The sequence below is a fragment of the Myotis nattereri genome, assembly GCF_964212035.1.
Source record: "Myotis nattereri genome assembly, chromosome: 2".
In the NCBI taxonomy this organism is placed as follows: Eukaryota; Metazoa; Chordata; class Mammalia; order Chiroptera; family Vespertilionidae; genus Myotis; species Myotis nattereri.
In genome coordinates, this window is record NC_138076.1 from 122,943,659 (window position 1) to 122,951,163 (window position 7,505).

Genomic DNA, 7,505 nt, shown 5'->3' on the forward strand with positions numbered 1-7,505 from the left:
GCATCTTTCCCTTTATTAGTGTAGATAGATGACTTAGTATTTGCACATAACCTATGCACATCCTCCCATATACTTTAAATCATGTGTAGATTACTTATGATAATATAATGTGAATGTTATATAAATAATTGCTATACTATATTGTTTAGGGAATAATAATAAGAAAAAAGTCTCTACATGTTCAGCAACTGTCATAGGTCTAACTACATAGTACATGTCAGCAACAAGGTAGCTTTTTCCCCCCAATATTTTTGATCTGGAGTTGATTGAACCCATGGGTGCAGGACCCACAGACAAGGGCCAACTGTAGTTTTGGACAAGGTGAACATCTGCATCATATTGACAGACTACTGGATGATGTGTGTGGAATTAGCATAAGCATATTAAAAACTAAACAAGCTTTTAAAAGGCAATTACTATCTCTAGAAAAATAACATTATTCCATGAAAAAACAATCATAGTATAATGACTTAGCAGAGACTAAAAACAGCTAATGACATCAGGAGTGACAGGGAAAAGGGATGGTAAGAAAGCTATATCTTATCCATCACAAGAGGAAGGTACCAATCACTAAAATCCACAAATCAGGAAACAAGAGCACATAGGTTATAATTTCAAAATGTGCTATGAGAAAAGTACATTTCTTAAGAAACAGACAAAAGAATTAAAAGCACCAGCCCATCACGCCAAATTTGATAAATTTGACTTTTTTTAAAAAAATGTTTTCATTTATTTCAGAGAGAGGAATGGAGAGGGAGAGAGAGAAACATTAATGAGAAAGAAACATTGATCAGCTATTTTCTGCATGCCCCTACTGGGGTTCAACCCACAAACGAGGCATGTGCCCTGACCGGGAATCAAACCAGTAACTTCCTGGTACATGGGACAATGCTCAACCAACTGAGCCCAACCTGGCAGGGCAATAAATTTCTATGTTGCTCCCTGAAGGAGAACCACTGCCATTCAAATTCTCCTTAGCCTGTAGCCTAACTTCCCTTAGAACCCGGGGTTGTGTTTAACAATTTAATAGAGGGAAGTGAGCATTACTCAGAAAGGTAAACTGAGAAAACTACTTTGCCCAACTCCAAACCATGAAAATCTCTGCAGAGGCAAATAAACCTCTGACTAGTCGTAATCAGGGTCTCCCAAGAGCCCTCTTGGGGCAACTGTTCATACTTACAGTGCCAGCTGGACTCTCAAATATCCCAATCTTGCCATCCTCCAACACCTGGTACAGCACTGTCATGAAGTCTATCTGGATGGAATAGGGTGTGAAGGGAAAAGGGAAATGGATGCCACCGATCTCCTGGTTTTTATCAGCCGTGATCCTAAGGGGAGAAAAATATCTGGTAGTTCGCTGATGAACCAGGAAGAACGGGCTTGAAATCTAGAATAGTTCTTAAGAGCAGTCTCAATACTGATTACGGATTTTCTCCTTAGGCTCTACATTATTTGGCAAGCAGAGATCATGTTCTCCATCATGTGCATATCCCCATGAAGCCACACCAAATCATGCAATCCACCCAGCGACATTTATCACAAAGGGCTCTAGAAGAATGCAGAATACGAAAGCCCTTATACAGAAACTCCCTGCATTTCACCTGAGGTACTTTTGCTGCCTGGATAGCCTTCTAATGCCTCTTCGAGAGGCTTGGAGATTTCCTCTCAAAGACCTGTGCCCTGGGATCAAAGATGTTGCCTGTATTCACTTCTGCAGCAGTCTTCCCTCACTTCTGCACAGGGCGGTAATTGCATGACGAATGCTGCTTTATCCTGATGGGAGACCTGGAAATAGAATCATGACACACAGGCAGAGAATTACAAGTACAATTACAGTTTTTCTGACATGGCACAGGTTAATGTACATAACTTTATTTTACAGACACCATTAGTTTGCTGCTTAGTTCATTCTACCTTCCATTTCTGTACAAACCAGAGCTGCCTCCAAAAAATGTTTTGGCCTCAAGAATCAGAGGGAACCAAGATGGCGGCATAGGTTAACACCGGAGTTTGCTGCCTTGAACAACTACTTCAAAAGTGAAACTAAAAAACGGAATGGACATCACCCAGAACCACTGGAACCCTGGCTGAGTGGAAGTCCTACAACTAGGAGGAAAGAGAAACGCATACGGACACTCAGAGGAGGCGCAGTGCTGAAGTCAAATTCTGAGGTGCGGAGTGCGAGGAGCCGGCTGGCGGCGGAGGGCGTGGTTGGCGTTTTCAATCGGGAGGGAGTCGCAGACTCTGAGCTCCAGATACAGGCGAGTCTTTAGGGACCCAGACTCAAACGGGAGAAGCGGGACTGTCTGGCTTCGGTCAGAGCGAGTGCAGCTTTCTCTCCGAGGTTTGCAGCGGGTGCTGGGACTCAGAGACGCAGAGCCCCTGGGGACAGGACTGAGAGCCGCCATAACTGCTCTCTCTGGCCCACCCTATTGATCCTGTGCGACCCGCCCCGCCCAAGCCCTGCACAGAGGCATTTGCCGGATAGCCTCAGGCAAAGGCTAGATTAGCACCTCCCTAGAGGACAGAAGTTCTCTCACTGCAGACACAGCTGATTCTCATAGCCACTTGGCCTGGAGGTCAAACCCCCCCTGGTATTAGCTACAACAATCAAGGTTTAACTATAAGACTGCGCACAAAGACCACTAGGGGGTGCACCAAGGAAGCATAACAAAATGCGGAGACAAAGAAACAGGACAAAATTGTCAATGGAAGATATAGAGTTCAGAACCACACTTTTAAGGTCCCTCAAGAACTGTTTAGAAGCCGCCGATAAACTTAATGAGATCTACAAGAAAACTAATGAGACCCTCGATGTTATATTGGGGAACCAACTAGAAATTAAGCATACACGGACTGAAATAACAAATATTATACAGACTCCCGACAGCAGACAAGAGGAGCGCAAGAATCCAGTCAATGATTTGAAATGCGAGGAAGCAAAAAACACCCAACCGGAGGGGCGGAATGAAAAAGAAACCAAAAATGCGAGGATAGTGTAAGGAGCCTCTGGGACAGCTTCAAGCGTACCAACATCAGAATTATAGGGGTGCCAGAAGATGAGAGAGAGCAAGATATTGAAAACCTATTTGAAGAAATAATGACAGAAAACTTCCTCCACCTGGTGAAAGAAATGGACTTACATGTCCAAGAAGCATGGAGAACCCCAAACAAAAGGAATCCAAAGAGGACCACACCAAGACACATCATAATTAAAATGCCAAGAGCAAAAGATAAAGAGAGAATCTTAAAAACAGCAAGAGAAAGAAACTCAGTTACCTACAAGGGAATACCCATACGACTGTCAGCTGATTTCTCAACAGAAACTTTGCAGGCCAGAAGGGAGTGGCAAGAAATATTCAAAGTGATGAATGCCAAGAACCTACAACCAAGATTACTTTATCCAGCAAAGCTATCATTCAGAATTGAAGGTCAGATAAAGAGCTTCACAGATAAGGAAAAGCTAAAGGAGTTCATCACCACCAAACCAGGATTATATGAAATGCTGAAAGGTATCCTTTAAGAAGAGGAAGAGGAAGAAAAAGGTAAAGATACAAATTATGAACAACAAATATGCATCTATCAACAAGTGAATCTAAGAATCAAGTGAATAAATAATTTGATGAACAGATTGAACTGGTGATTATAATAGAATCAGGGACATAGAAAGGGAATGGACTGACTATTCTTGGGGGGGAAAGGGGTGTGGGAGATGCGGGAAGAGACTGGACAAAAATCGTGAACCTATGGATGAGGACAGTGGGTGGGGAGTGAGGGCGGAGGGTGGGGTGGGAACTGGGAGGAGGGGAGTTATGGGGGGGAAAAAAGAGGAACAAATGTAATAATCTGAACAATAAAGATTTAATTTAAAAAAAAAAGAAAAAAAAGAATCAGAGCCTTCTGTCTGGCTCCTGCCCTTTTAAAACAGATCAATGGTCAGCCTACAGATATCTAAGGCATCCAGCCTGATCTTATCAGCTCTGCACTTTCTGTCCCTCCCCAGGGGATGAGGAGTCCTCAACGACAGCTCAGCTCCTCAGGAAGTCCCTCCCTTTAGTTGGCCCCCATACAGTGCTCAAACACCCTCCCTCCAAATACGTGTGCATGCACACACGCAGGCCGCTCTATGGAAAGTCACTCTTTGATGTCATTACCCTGCATTTAATTTCTTCATAGTTCTTAGCACTCAACTCAATTCATTTAGTCCTCCCCACTACAGTATAAGATGCATAAAAGAAAGAACTCTGTCTGTCTTGTTCTTGCCTGCCCCTAGCACTCAGCATGCCAGGTGCTGTGACAAGTAGCAGGGATTCAATAAAAATTTGATGAATATACAGCAAGCTTGACATGGGGGCTGTAGGTGGAGGTTTCTGTTATAAAAACCTCTTCAGAGGTGTCAGTGGAGGATGTCCCATAACTTAAATATCTAGTGCAAGGCCAGTTCTTTAGTCGTTTCAAACTGTCTTCATATAACCTCACAACAACCATGTGGTCAGTATTATTACTAGCTCTATTTTACAGATGAAGAAACTGACAGAAAGATTAAGTCACTTGCCCACTTGGTGTGGCTCAGTGGTTGGGTATTGATCTATGACACTAGGAGTCACGATTCAAATCACGGTCAGGGCACATGTCTGGGTTGCAGGTTCCATCCACAGTAGGAGGTGTGCAGAAGGCAGCGATCAGTGATTTTCTCTCCCTTTCCCTTCCTCTCTGAAATCAATAAAAAATTTGTTTTCAAAACAAAAAGTTAAGTGACATGTCGATAGTCACATAGCAATTGCCTGAATCCAAGATTTGAACGCACATCTGCCAGACCTTCAAGCTCCTAAGCTTTGTATTTCCTCATTCTTCTCTCACCAGGGTAAGGTGAAAATAGACTTGTTTACCAAACTTTAGGAATAACAACAGGAAACAATACAGAAAAAAAGTAATGACTGACCTAGCTGGTTTGGCTCAGTGGATAGAGCGCCGGCATGTGGACCAAAGGGTCCCAGGTTTGATTCCAGTCAAGGGCACATACCTCAGTTGCAGGCTCTTCCCCGGCCCAGGCCCTGGTTGGGGCATGTGCAGGAGGCAACCCATTGATATGTTTCTCTGACATCGATATTTCCCTATCTTTCCCTCTCTCTTCCACTTTCTCTAAAAATCAATGGAAAAATATCCTCGGGTGAGGATTAAAAGAAAAAAAAAGTAATTATTATTTCACTCCCCGTGGATGGTAATTATGGATCTCATTATTCCAGAAACAGCACAAGCTAAGTCAGAAGTTAAAGAAGGTTTTAGATAAATCCACAAATAGTAGATACACTATGTGTGCTTTAAGAATGCTTGGTGTAGCTTTTTCTGACCTCTTCAGATTGGCTGCCTGAAGGACAACCATGACCTTCCACACAAGTTCTCCCTACAATTCCCCACCAGTGCTAAGGCACAAACCTCATGCTCATTAAATGAGGTAATAAGAGGTTATGTGGAAGTGTAAGTTTTGAAAGTGTTCATTTTCTTCAGTCTTCAATTATCACTTGTTCTTTACTTGGGGATAAACTATCGCTACAGACTGAACTGTGTCCCACCCTCCCTCAAACTCATGTGTTAAAGCCCTAACCCCCAACATGAGACTCTATTTTATTTGGAGGAGGGCTTTTAGGAGGCAATTAACATAAAATGAAAAGGGTGATTAAGATTAAATTAAGGTATAACAGTGGGCCCTAATCCTTATTAAAATTGGTGGCCTTCTTGGAGTAAGAGAGAGCTCTCTCCTTACCAGCCATGTGAGGACAAGTACTAGTAAGAAAGGAACCGACCTTCTGCAAGACAGGAAAAGGGTCCTGGACAGGGAACAGAATAGGCTGGACCTTAATCTTCGGCTTCCCAGCTTCTAGAACTGTGAGGGGAAAAAAACAAAACAAAACAAAGAACTGTGGCCCTGGCCAGTCTGCTAAGTGGTTAGAGCATCAGCTTGCAGCCCCAAGGGTCCTGGTCAAGGGTACCTCAGTGGCAAGTTCCCCAGCCCTGGTAGGGGCGGGAGCAACCAATCTGTTTCTCTCCCATGCTGTTTCTCTCTCTCCCCCTCTCCTACTTCCTTTCCACTCTCTCTAGAAATCAATGGGGAAAATATCCTCGGGTGAGAATTAAACAGAACAAAAACAAACAAACAAATACTCTGTTGTTTCAGCCACCCAATGTATGGCATTTTGTTATGGCAGCCAGAGAAGACAGAAACAATTTAAAAGCACAATCCCCATTTTAAGCCCCTAAAATGCTTTAACTTCACACACCTGGGAGACAACACAGCCCCAAAAGAACACGTTTTCTGCACCTACAGTTAATCCAGGCACAGCACCAGCGGGGCTGCAATGCTCCCACAGCAGGGGACATGGCCCGGCCTCCCACCTCCAGCCTCAGAGCTCTCACATCCTGTAGAAAAAACCTGCTACTTGGTGTTTTATCCACTTTTCATTGCACATCCTCCAACAATCTGGTCAATTCCATTCAACCGAACCCTCTTGACTGGACCCCACTCCACCTTGCTTTTCTGAAGGGCAGAGCCATTAACAGTGTGGCCTCTGAGGTCAGGCTTCTAAATTTGGGACCCCAGCTGTATTCTTGCCTAAGTTAATAGCCCTAACCCTCAGTTTCCCCGCGTGTAAAGGAGAGACAGATAAAACTGCATATCCATAAGGTTGCAGTGACCACTAAATAAGTAACTTATAAAAAGCGGTTAGCACAGATGGGTTACTGAAGTCCCTGGTGCGTGTTAGTTATTATTACTCCAAAGCACCACTCCAGTTCAACTGCAGATCCCGCCCTCACTCACCTCCCATTCGCCCTTGCACGGGTTTCTCGCCTATCAATCACACGTTAGCTCCGCCCCTCCGTGCCGGAAAGGTTTTCCCCGCTCCCGACGTCCCCCGCCCCTCCGCAAACAGCCACTGGTTAGCACTTACACCGGAGGACGTCCTTTCTCATGTAGGTTCTCCTCGTCCTAAGCTTTGTTACCACGCGACACCGTGACCACTCTCTTCTCGGGCAAGACAGCTTCGCTTCAGGCCAGGCGGCTGAGGTATGAGAGATGAGGTCGTGGAGCTTAAGAGGAGCGTGCAGCGTTGCCACGCCCCGCGCCACTGCGCGTGCTCCCTTGGGGACTTGGGCGTGGTCTCTTTTTGCACCACTGCGCTTGCGCGGCTGGCTCCTGCAGGGACTGTTTCCTGGAGGTAGGAAGGCTGCAGGTGGTGGACCCTGGGCCAGCCTTTCTGACCACACACAGCCTTTGGGGTTCATGCTAACCTGCGACCTCCCTTGCAGTCCTGCCCTGTGCAGGATGTTTGATCCTCCGCCTATTGGCGCAGATGTTCTAATCTCCACAGATGATTGGCTGGAAGAAATGGGCTCATATTTACCAAACACTGCAGGCAAAAAGGCTAGCAGAAAATTGAGAAACCAGTATTCTGATCCTCGCTCTTGCCAGGCCTTAATATGTGAACGTGTTATTTTTACCTCTGAAT

General features: G+C 44.9%; 1 long non-coding RNA gene across 1 annotated transcript; it reads right to left on the reverse strand.

The window, feature by feature from the left end:
- Nucleotides 1-587: 587 nt before the first annotated feature.
- LOC308514444 lies at nt 588-7,126 on the reverse strand. Its single transcript, XR_013995594.1, has 4 exons — nt 6,948-7,126; nt 5,805-5,884; nt 1,602-1,785; nt 588-1,328 (listed from the first exon to the last, which is right to left on the reverse strand). It is a non-coding gene; the product is annotated as an uncharacterized lncRNA (long non-coding RNA).
- Nucleotides 7,127-7,505: the final 379 nt, after the last annotated feature.